General features: G+C 44.1%; 1 protein-coding gene and 1 long non-coding RNA gene across 3 annotated transcripts in view; one reads left to right on the top strand and one right to left on the bottom strand.

The window, feature by feature from the left end:
• CFTR (CF transmembrane conductance regulator) overlaps positions 1 to 12809 on the bottom strand; it is a 188949-nt gene that overhangs the window by 132093 nt on the left and 44047 nt on the right.
• Positions 7036 to 10882, top strand: LOC103170916. Its single transcript, XR_486483.3, has 3 exons — positions 7036 to 7168; positions 7733 to 7777; positions 10776 to 10882. It is a non-coding gene; the product is annotated as an uncharacterized LOC103170916 (long non-coding RNA).

Genomic DNA, 12809 nt, shown 5'->3' with positions numbered 1-12809 from the left:
ATAAATATGACTGAATGAATGAAACCAGGAGCTGAGGGTTAGCAGGGAGATTGATCTCCAGATGCACTAGCCAGGGAGCATTATTTCTTCAAGTGTCACACCCGTTTCGGGAATAGCAGTTTTGGCTAGGCCCCAACATTAGTCCTCATTGTGGGCAAAGAACATGTCTGTGCTACTGTTGTATTTTACTCCCCCAAGTACTTAGTACAGAGCTCTGTACACAGTAAGCAATAAATACGATGTGTGGAACCTCTGTAGGAATCGCAGCATAATCCAACCTGAGGTCAACCACACAACCGAATCGTTCAGTCCTGGATGAATAATTCAGGCTCCAAAAATACACTTTGGCTTCAAAAGTTAGATTATTCAGTTGAAAAAGATTTAGGGACCCTGAAGGATTCAGATGATTGAGTCCAGAGTGAATCTTTTAAGCTTTGATCATTCATATAACTCAAGTGCCCCCCTCTTTTACTGAACCAAATCTGCTAAATTTAGATTTTAATAATAATAAATGTAGTATCTGTTTAGTGCTTACAGTGTGCCAGGCACTGTAGTAAGCACTAGATAGATACAAGATAATCAGATTAGACACAGTGCCTGCCCCACATGGGGCTCACAGTTTAAGTAGGAGGGAAAACAGGTATTGAATTTCCATTTTTACAGATGAGGAAATTGAGGCAGAGATAGGGTAATGGACTTGGCCAAGGTCACCCAGCAGTCAGATGACTATCTGAGAGTAGAACAAGAGGAGGAGAAAAGGAAAAGCCTCCCAAGAAGAGAAGCTGGGGCCAAATCAAGACCATGAAATCAAAAGGAAATAGCCAATCTTCCCCAAGCAGTGTTGAGCTCCCAGTTCTTAGCCTCTTCATTCATTCAGTCATATTTATTGAGAGCTTACTGTGTGCAAAGCACTGTATTAAGCACTTAGGAGAACAATATAACAGTAAACAGACACATCCCCTGCCCACATGAGCTTACAGTCTAGAGGGAGAGACAGGCATTAACATTAATGTCAGATTATGGTCAAAATGCCTTTCAGATTCATATAATAGAATCCCCATCTATCTTTTAGCTCCAATTTCCACTTCCACCTCATCTGGTTCCTTGTGCTTCTTCACAGACTCCTGCCTCTCTGGACCCTGTGATATCTTTTCAACCTGGCCCCCAGTGCCACTTCCACAAGATTTCTGAATCTCTGACCTCTTTCACCTCACCCACCAGGATGCCTCCTTCTCTTTTGGCCTAATAAAATTCACGTTCCAAGTGGATAAACCTGCAAAGAGACAAACTGGAGGATATAATCTCCCTATCAGCACCATTATTTGCAAGCCAGATAAACCTCTACTACAATATCTCTAGGGCCTAGACTGTAAGCTCCTTGTGGACAGAGAATGTGTCTACCAACTCTTTTGTACTATACTCTCCCAAGCACTTAGTAGAATGCTCTGAAGTGAGAAGCAGTGTGGCCTAGTGGAAAGAGCCTGGGCCTGGAAGTCAGAGATCCTGGGTTCTAATCCTAGCTTCACCACTTATCTGCTGTGTGATCTTGGGCAAGTCGCTTCACTTCTCTGTGTTTTAGTTCCCTCATGTGCAAAATGGAAATTGAATAGCTGTTCTCCCTCCTTTTAGACCCAGCATCACATGCATTTCTCCTTGGTACTAAAAGATGACGCTCCAGACTCTTGGTATTTCAGTTGAATCTCCTCCCCACTTCATAGAGACTATTTATATCCACCTGTTTTCCCATTGGATTGTAAACTCCTAAGGCACAAATCTTTACTTCTGTTGTGCTATGTATACAGTAGATGCCCAGGATAGTGCTTTGCATAAACAGGCTCTTGGTAGAGTGTTCTGTGTACAGTAAGCTCCTGGCACATTTCTCTGAGCATAGGAAGTCCTTGAGTAAGTGCTGTGTTCTTAGTAGGTGGTCAGAACAGTACTCTGCCCAAGATAGGTGCTTAATATAGTGCTCTGCACATAAATAGATAGCGCTAAATATTAAATTTAGTGTACTGAGTACGGATTGATGGACGGACATTGGATGGATGATGAATGGATGAACAAAGAAATAATGTGAGATCTTACCCGTGTACAAGAACCAACTGAAAGAAAATGCACAATTGACATTACTTCCCAAATGAGTGCCCAAAATTTAACCTTTGCCAGCCAGATATCCTTGTCTCCATTTTTCGAATTTCCTATTAATTTATAACCCCATATGCATAGAACGTACATATATGAGCCTCTAATAAACTTGTTTCGAGTGAGTGAGAGGCAGGTGGGTTTTAGGGCATCTTTCCTAGCCCCTTCTACTGCCCAGATGCACTAAAAATCTCCCTAGTGTTCTGAGAGAGTCACTCCTTCTCTCAAGAGTTCAGTACTAGGAAGAAATTTTAGGCACTGGGAGAGTTGTTTTTGTGTTGTTTTATCTCCCACTAAGCCTCATTTGAGGAATGGGGTGGAGAGGGGAAAAGCGGTATGTGTGTGTGTGTGTGTGTGTGTGTGCACGTATGCTTGCTTATGTGTGTGTGTCTTTCATATTCAAAGATTACACTCATAAGAGGCTCTATCCTTACATATGGAACTGGCTAGAAAGACCTGTAGGTGACTGACACTCCATTTCACACCTTGATCAGGTAAAGATCAGTCTTTGTCAAGGTGCTGCATTTGCCTCATAGTCTCAATCCCCATTTTACAGATGACGTAACCAAAACACTGAGAAGTGAAGTGACTTCCTCTAGGTCACACAGCAGAAAGTGGCAGAGCTGGAATTAGAACTCAGGTCCTTCTGACTTCCAGGTCCGCACTCTATCCACTAGGCCATACCGCTTCTCCATTCGAAACCAGGGTATGAAAAGAAAGGTTTAGGATTAGAAACATAAAGTTGTCTCCTTGCAATTTCCCTCCTTGGTTCAGAATTTGGACTCCACTCCCTGACAGGGCGTCCTCATTCAACCTCTTGAACTCTCCCTTCTCCCCTCCACCACAAACCCACTGATGAAGTTGCTCACAGCATACACACAAGGAAATAAGTTTACATCACCAACTGAATAGGACACCTGTTTGGTGTGCTGGCGTAACTGGATTAGATCTAATTTTGCATCAACACAAGTCCTTAAACAGCAATCGCTGTTTTGGCCAAGACAATGGTAGTTTGACAGGGAGAGGGGATGTGATAGTAGGGAAAAAAAAACATCTAGGCTTGGCGATTCAGGACAGCCTGGCTAAGGAATCCATCGAGAACTGGTAAAGCCAACCTACACAGACCTCAAAAAAACCCACAGAGCAACTGACCCTTCAAGGGCAAAATCAGATCTCCATTCAATGGCTTCAGAGTTTTTGCAATAGGGTCTCCTTAATCTTTCTCAGGTGAGAGGTCCTCTAATGATTTCAAGATATTCACTGAATAATAATAATAATGTTGGTATTTGTTAAACGCTTACCATGTGCCGAGCACTGTTCTAAGCGCTGGGGTAGACATAGGGGAATCAGGTTGTCCCACGTGGGGCTCACAGTCTTAATCCCCATTTTACAGATGAGGGAACTGAAGCACAGAGAAGTTAAGTGACTTGCACACAGTCACACAGCCGACAAGTGGCAGAGCTGGGATTCGAACTCATGAGCCCTGACTCCAAAGCCCGTGCTCTTTCCACTGAGCCACGCTGCTTCTCAAGAATAGCATGGAGTTGGGAGTTTTTAGAGAGTCTGCTGAGGAAAATGAGGGAAGCAATCACAAAACCACATTCTAACACCATCGCCAGAATTAACCGAGTCCACTGGGTGAAGAGCACTGAGTTAGGTCCTTGGGAACATACAGAAGAGTTCTATGCTTGAAATCTTGGAAAGCATGTCACATGAGCTTGAAGACCTCATGCCACTGGTGCTCCAGAGGTCATGGGGTCTGCCGGCCACACAGACCAGCCTCCTTCCTCCACACGTTAACTCCTGCAGTGAAGTCCACGCCGACTGTTGAAACGCTGGGGAGGTTGTGGAAATTTGTGTGGGCAGGGAAGGGGTTTACCAAATCTGTTACACTGCACTCTCCCAAGTGCTTAGTACAGTGCTCTGCACACAGTAAGTGCTCAATAAATACGAATGATTGACTAAAGACTGGACGGTTTGCCTGGAGGAATGAGCAGCCTTAGGAATGTAAGCTTCTCCTCTAGACTTGAATTGGCACACTTTATTCACCCCTTCTTCAGGCCCACAACACTTAATAATAATGTTGGTATTTGTTAAGTGCTTACTATGTGCAGAGCACTGTTCTAAGCGCTGGGGTAAACACAGGGGAATCAGGTTGTCCCACGTGGGGCTCACAGTCTTAATCCCCATTTTACAGATGAGGGAACTGAGGCACAGAGAAGTTAAGTGACTTGCCCACAGTCACACAGCTGACAAGTGGCAGAGCTGGGATTCGAACTCATGAGCCCTGACTCCAAAGCCCGTGCTCTTTCCACTGCGCCACGCTGCTTCTCTGTGTACATATCCCTTGTGTACACTTGTGTAACACTTGTGTACATATCCCTAATTTATTTATTTACATTAATGTCCGTATTCCACTCTAGACTCTAAGCTTGTTGTGGGCAGGGATCATGTCTACCAACTCTACTTTAGGCTACTCGCCCAAACGCTTAGGACGGTACTCTGCAAACAGACGACGTTTACTCAATACCACTGATTGACTACCCACTCCAATTACATTTAATTGGTCTATTTACCACCATTCATTCTTTATTCTTTCATATTAGCTTGCTTTCATTGTATTTCCAGGCCATTCTCCTGTTCTATTTGATGCCTTCCCCCACTTAGACTGAGATGCTCTTGTGGATCTGGGACTATGCCTTAATGTGATCTTATATTTACCCAGCTCTCAGTTGCTTAGTAAAGGTTGTAATGATAATAATAATAATGGCACCGTCCTTAAAGAACATGCCACTTGGAGGGAAAAACAGGGTTAATGGTTAAAACATTATGAGAAGCAGCATGGCTCAGTGGAAAGAGCACGGGCTTTGGAGTCAGAGGGCATGGGTTTGAAACCCGGCTCTGCCACTTGTCAGCTGTGTGACTGTGGGCAAGTCACTTAACTTCTCTGTGCCTCAGTTACCTCATCTGTAAAATGGGGATTAAGACTGTGAGCCCCACGTGGGACAACCTGATTCCCCTGTGTCTATCCCAGCGCTTAGAACTGTGCTCTGCACATAGTAAGCGCTTAACAAATACCAACATTATTATTATTATTGTTATTAAAGGATTATAAAAATACATTCTGGAGTTTGGGATTTGAGAGCAATATGGGAGAAAGCCCTAATTTAGCTCTAAAGTAGCACTCTCTTACATTCTGCAGGTTCACTACAGCTCAAACTCATATTGATCCTGTGGAAAGAGCACAGATCAGGGAATTAGGAAACCTAAATCCTAACAGAAATAGTCAAAGTAGTAGTAATTGCAATAATAGCAGTAACAGTAGTACAAGTAGCATTTATTGAGCACCCACTCGATGCAATGCCTTAGAGTAGGTACTTGGCATAGTCCTTGACCTACCCGCCCATAAGATCCTCCGACTTTATAAGTCGGCGATATCTGCCGGGACTACGCCATCATCCATGAAGGATTCTGCCCCAAGGACTGCTTAGGGCTTTCCGTGAGGAGGGGAGGCCCAGTAGGAACCCTGGAAAATACCTGACTCACTTGGGAAGGAAAGATCACTGCAGTGACCAAGGAACGCTGTGGCACAAGAATGCCACTATCGGTGTCCTGTAAAAACCCTTTGCATACACTTTTACAATGTTCTACGTCCCTGCCCACCTACTCACGTCCACTCATTCGTTTCTTTTTTTTTTAGTGGCTGTTATTAAGTCCTTACTAGGTGCCAGGCACCGAACTGAGCACTGGGATAGATCCAAGTTAATCAGGTTGGACACAGCCCATGTCCCACATGCAGCTCACAGACTTAATCCCCATTTTATAGACAAGGTAATCGAGACATAGAGAAGTTAAATAAGTTGTCCAAGCAGACAGGTGGCGGAGCTGAGATTAGAATCCAGGCCCTTCTGACTTCCAGGCCCATGTTCTATCCACTAGGACATGCTGCTTCTCATCTGTTGGCCTTCATGCCGGGGAATGGGACTGGCAGGAACCAGAGAGTGTAAGTGACGCTGTAATCATAGGTTTGAAGTCTGCTGTGTGACCTACGGCGAGTCACTTTACTTCTCTGGGCCTCAGTTCCCTCGTCTGTAAAATGGGGACCGAGACTGTGAGCCCAACATGGAACAGGGACTGCGTCCAACCCGATTTGCTTGTATCTACCCCGGTGCTTAGTACAGTGCCTGGCACACAGTAAGTGCTTAACAAATACTATAATTGTTATCATTATTATTACTTTTAGTGAAATCTCAAGACTGAGACTGGTTTGTCCATCCCCATCACCGGATGAAACTGGCCCAGGTTCCTAAGCACCAATGTCAATGGAAATAGAGGCCCAACCTTTGACTCCTATGAAAGAGTGCAGGGTTTGATTGCTACAAACTCTATTCTATTTCCCAAGCGCTTAACACTGTGCTTTGCACACAGTGAGTGTTGAATGAATACCACCGATTGAGTGTTTGACGGATCCTGACCCTATCATAATGCTTCAGGTGTTACTGGGTTGAGAGACAGCAGCACAATATGTGCCTTGTTAAATTCAGCTCCTGTTCTTAATAATAGTAATAAAAATAATAATAATAATGATGATAATGATAACAACAATAACAGTGCTTGTCAAACCGTTACTACGGTGTCCAGCGCTGTCACTGAATGTTAGAGAGATTCAAGATAATCAGGTCAGATGCAGTCTGTGACCTATATGGGGGTTGTAGTCTAATAGGGAGGGGGAAAAGGTATTGAACCCCTGTTTTACAGATGAGGAAACTGAAGCACAGAGAAGTTAAATGACTTGACCGAGGTCACACAGCAGGCAAGTGATAGAGCCAGAATTAGAACGCAAGATCCTCTGATTCTTTCTATTAGGTCACATTGCTTCAGATTCTCATTCCTTCTGACTTAGATCAACTATGAGCTGCAGACCCCACTTGATGCATCCATCCCACGCTAAAGCTGGTCAGCCTCAGGCACTGGAGCACCAGTAGACTCAAATTCAGGATCTCACTTGGATAACAGGCCTGACACCGTAGGTATTCCACAAGTCTTTTAGACTGTAAGTTCCTTGTGGGCAGGGAATAGATCAACAACTGTGTTATGTTGTACTCTCACACAGAGAAGCAGAGTTGCCTAGCAGCTAGAACACAAACCTGAGAGTCAGAAGGACCTGGGCTCTAGTCCCGGCTCCTCCACTTGCCTGCTCTGTGACCTTGGGCAAGTCACTAAACTTCTCTGTGCCTCAGTTACCTCATCTGTAAAATGGGGATTAAGCTTGTGAGCCCTGTGTGTGAGAGGGACTGTGTCCAACCTGATCATCTTGTATCTATCCCAGGGCTTAATACAGTGCCTGGCACATAGTAAGTGCTTATCAAATACCTTTTAAAAAAAGTAAGTGCTTGATAAATATGACTGGTTGACCGACTGGCTGATACCTGTCCCACATGAGGCTCGAAATCTGAGGGAGAAGGAGAAGAACTATTTAATCCCATTTAACAGACGAGAAAACCAAGGCAGAGTTAAGTTACTTGCCCAAGGTCACACAACAGGAAATGGCAGAGCCAGAATTAACCCAGTCTTGTGCTCTTTCCTCTAGGCCGCGCCGCTTCTCTAGCGCCAACCCTCGCTCTCAAGCCAGCAGGTGGGCAGGTTCTGCTATTCAAACTATATTTTGGGTCCCCATAAATTGCTGCCCATGGAAACAATGATTTTTCCAGTCAATTTTTTCCTGATATCAAATGCAACTAGGCAGTCTTTAACAAGTCTTCCCAGATCTGTTCCACAAAGCAAGATGCTGCCTCACTCCAAAGAACTATCATTGTACCCTGAGCGATGGCACACTTGGAAAAAGTGTTTGTGTCTGCCCTGCTTTTCAAATTTCCCATAAAAAAGGAATTTTTTAACAGTATTTGTTAAGCACTTTCTACATACCAAGCACTGTAATAAGCACTGGGGCAGATATGAGCTAATCAGTTGGACACAGTCCATGTCCCACATGGGGCCCACGATCCTAATCCCCATTTTACAGATGAAGTAACTGAGGCACAGAGAAGTTTATTCATTCAATCGTATTTATTGAGTGCTTACTGCATGCAGAGCACTGTACTAAGTGCTTGGAAAGTACAATTCAGCAATAGAGACAATCCCTGCCCACACCAGGCTTGACCTCCCCAAGGTCACATAGCAAACAAGTGGTGGAGCCAGGATTAGAACCCAGATCCTTCTGACTCCCAAGCCCTTGGTCTAATCACTAGGCAACACTACTCATTATACACTTATGAAATTATGGACTTTCTTTCAAAGGCTCAGGTCAATATTATGAAGCATATGGGCACAGCTTCAACTCAAAAAAATTTTCCCCCATAATGCCTACAGCCCAATATGTGGCGGCCAGTCTTAAATGAGTTGTGAAAAACAAACATTTAGCAAAAGGGAGAGAGAAATAACATAAGGCACAGAGAGGCAGTGAGAGAGGCAGGCACCAAGTGCTTAAAAAATACCATTTAAAAAAAAAAGAAAACGAGACAGAGAAACACAGAGGGGCTGAGAAAACGAGAACACAGCTTCCACGGGTAACTTTTCAACGGGACAGCCCAGAAGGATTCCTAGAAGTCAAGAGAGAAGGGGAGGGAAGTCAGAGAAACTATATCCATGGGCCTTCTTCTCTGAACTCAAGAGACAAGCTAAAAGCTTTATTGGGAGTTTTCAGTCTCTTGGTTGTCTGTCAAAGATAGAATCTCCCTCCAACATGTGGCATTTCACATAATTCCTTAACTTGTTGGTCTGACTTACTAAACAAGAATTCTGAAAGCAACCACTGAACCCAATTCTGAAGTCAGGGTTAATTGGACTGCTGCTGTTCTATCCTTTTTTCAAAGTCTCATCCAGAACAGGCTGCTTTCTTTAAAAAAAAAAAAAAAATCCATTTCAATGCAGCCCTGAATTTGTTAACCTTAAAACATCCCCCTGGCAACCCCCACCCTCAACACAGATATTTTAGAGCTCCTCACTGACCTCCCAGCCTCCTGTCTCTCCCCACTCCAGTCCATACTTCATTCTGCTGCTTGGATCATTTTTCTAAAAAAAGTTTAGTTCAGGTCTTCCCACTCCTCAAGAACCTCCAGTGGCCATCCATCCACCTCCGCATCAAAAAGAAACTCCTTGCCATGGGCTTTAAAGCACTCAATCAGCTCACCCCATTCTCCCTCAGCTCACTGATCTCTTGCTATAGCCCAGCCCACACACTTCACTCCTCTAGCTCCAGCTTACTCACTGTGCCCTGATCTCATCTATCTCACCACTGGAACCTTTTCCACATCCTCCCCGTTGCCTGGAATTCCTTCCCCCTCCACAAATGCCAGTCCACCACTCTCCCAACCTTCAAGGTGTTACTTAGGGGACATCTCCAAGGGGTCTTTCCCAATTAAGTCCTCTTTTCCCTGGCTCCCTCTCCCATCTGCATCGTTTATGAACTTGCATCTGGGACCTCTGGGCTTTTTGATATTCTCCCATCCCTCAACCCCACAGCACCTTTGTGAGAAGGAGCATGGCTTAGTGGAAAGAGCACAGGCTAGGGTGTCAGAGGGTGTGGGTTCTAATCCCAGCTCTGCCACTTGTCTTTTGTGTGACCTTGGGCAAATCACTTAACTTCTCTGTGCCTCAGTTACCTCATCTGTAAAACGGGAATTAAAAGTGTGAGCCCCATGTGGGACAACCTGATTACATTGTATCTACCCCAGTGCTTGGAACAGTAAGCACATAGTAAGCACTTAAATACCATCATTATTATTATTACCTATGACATATCTTGAAATTATATATTATAAATTGCTTACATTAATGTCTGTCTCTCCCCTCTAAACTGTAAGCTTGTTGTGAGCAGCGAATACATCTGCTAACTCTATTGCAGCATACTCTCCCAATCGCTGAATACAATGCTCTGCACATAATAAGCACTCAATAAACAGCATTAATTGACTGACTGATGAAAAATCACCTGCCCCATTCAATCAAAACTAGTTCACAAGAAGGCCATGCCTAGAGAACTTTGAATTTGCGGTACCCTAAATAAGAGAACGAACGACTATCTTTGCAGGCACACAGTGTAGGAGGGAAGTTCAGTCATGCGTGAATCTTTTCATTCAGAACTTGCATATGTGAAGAGGTCCTCACCACAAGCAAGGGAATAATTAAAAATGAAGCCTAATGCAAGACTGAAACTGCCTTCGTCACTGTGGGTTTTTTGAGTGCATGTGGGCCTATTGAAGGCTAAAATCCTGCTTAGCTCCCCTTTTTGATATTGCTCAGGTCTTGCAGGCTTAATACCTTAACCTTAGAGAATTTAATCACAAAACACCCAAACGGGACTCTTGCGTGAGGTCAGTGGAAAATTTCGTCATGGAAGAGTCAATCTGTGGCAGGCAAACCTGAACGGGAACTGCATTGTGTTTGTCTTCAATACAAAAGTGTTTTTAGGGTTCTTTGAAACGGGGAAGCAAGAATTTGTCCACGTCTGATATTGAAAGAAAGCTTGCGTATGCCTAATACATTGGAGAATTGTTCAAGAAGAGTTTATCTTTCCATAAATAGTCCTCTTATTTAGAGCCAATGGTCAGTGTCCTTTGTGTTTGCTTTCTCAGGGGAACGAGTAAGACCAGAGTCTCCAAGGAAATTAGCGTCTTTAACCCTCAAGGTGCATGAATTACATCTCATTAAACGGCCCAGTGCCTTTCCCATGCTTCGGTCACTTCTGGTCCCGACAGTAATGTCCATCTACAGAAAAGCTCACAAGTTATCTTATGTACTTGGATCTCTACCCTTTGGGCACTTGGTATTCACCACACCTTCAACACTTATGAACATATTCATAATATATCTATCAATATTAATGTTTTTCTCCCCCTCAAGAATGTAAGGTCATGGTGGGCAGGGAACCAGATCTGCTTCACTGTACTCTCCCAAATGCTAGTTCAGTGCTCTGCACACAGTAAGTGCCCCATAAAAACCATCGATTGACTGACTGTTTATCTTCCCAAGATAATCTCTCCAGCTTTAGCGATCTATTGAATGATTCCAGTGATGTCTGCAATACGAAACAAAAAAATAACTATTTTCCTGCTTTATGGAATCTGGGATGAGACACGGTGGGAAGCAGATGACAGTTCCCAGTTTCGAAAAACAGGCAGCAGGAGCAGAAAGAATAAAAAATAGAGAATGCGGGCAGGAAAAAGAAACAGGAAAGGCTAGTGATTCGGCTACAGAGGTAACTTGGAATTCCTGAAATTTTTGTTATTTGGGGAGTCACTCATCATTGTCTAGATGGGAACCCCATGAAAGACAGGGTCTGTGCTCCACTTGATTATCTGGGATCTACTCCAGTGTTTACTACAGTGCTTGGAACATAAGTGCTTAGCAGATACCAATCGATCACTGGAATTCATGTGCTCAATACTGAGTACGTACGGTGTGCAGAGCACTGTACTAAACACTTGAGAGACTGCCACAGTTATCTTTATTGAGACCATCTTGTAAAGTAAATGCTACCATAATCAAATTTTGGAGGAAGGTCAGAGTGATGAATCTCCTAAAGACAAAGAAAGATATAACATAGGACCACAAATAGGAACTAACATTGTAGTTTTCAGAAGACAAAATGGTGCTTAAAGATACTAAGGAGAAAATGTGGTCAACCACTCCCATGAGAGGCCCTCAGAAGCTGCTGGCTTTTCAGGCTCCCAATTCTACTGTTACTACCTCTTCAGCATTGCCGTACCCTCCCTAGCTATATACATCAACATTTCTGCACCAACTTCACATTTAGGCATTCCAGCTCCCCTGTAGCATGTGTGTCCATCTTGACTTATTCACCTAAATATTCAGATAGAGTCACTGTAAACTCGTGGACCGAGAATGTGTCTTCTAACTGCGTTGTATTCTCCCAAGCCCTTAGTTCAGTGCTCGGCACATAATAAGCGTTCAACATATCATAAATGGGTTGATCTTTAGTTCTTTGGAATTGAGCTGGATTCTCAAGAGAAGCAGCATGGCTCAGTGGAAAGAGCCCGGGCTTGGGAGCCAGAGGTCATGGGTTCGAATCCCGGATCTGCCACTTGTCAGCTGTGTGACTGTGGGCAAGTCACTTGACTTCTCTGTGCCTCAGTTCCCTCATCTGTAAAATGGGGATGAAGATTGGGAGCCTCATGTGGGACAACCTGATTACCCTGTATCTACCCCAGTGCTTAGAACAGTGCTCTGCAAATACCAACATTATTATTCTCCCATTCAATCTGAGATGTTATCCCGTCCTTTCTCTAATCAGAGGGGATGATATCCCCTTTCCCTGACTCCCAGTTCCAACCCTTCTCCCAAACCAGGCTCCCTGCAGTCACTATCTTCCCACTAATTCCAGTCTCCAGCCCTTCCTGGGGATACTCATGAGGCCTGAGCTGCCAAAGCTGAAGAGTTCAAGAGACAAACTGACCCCCTCAAACTAAGGAATCGTGCCTTTCACTGAGAAAGTCCTACCACCCTATCCACACAATACCCTGGTCCCGCTGAAGATGGAACCACCCTCGTCCCAGACAAAGAGACAATCCTATACAGATGGTGAGAATACTACAGTGAACATCTGAACCTGCCTTCCACCACCAAGACGGAACACCTTTGAGATACAG

Source organism: Ornithorhynchus anatinus, chromosome 10 (genome assembly GCF_004115215.2).
Source record: "Ornithorhynchus anatinus isolate Pmale09 chromosome 10, mOrnAna1.pri.v4, whole genome shotgun sequence".
NCBI classification, from domain to species: domain Eukaryota; kingdom Metazoa; phylum Chordata; class Mammalia; order Monotremata; family Ornithorhynchidae; genus Ornithorhynchus; species Ornithorhynchus anatinus.
The sequence above is the reverse complement of the archived record's forward strand: the minus strand, read 5'-3'. Positions and strand labels throughout refer to the sequence as shown.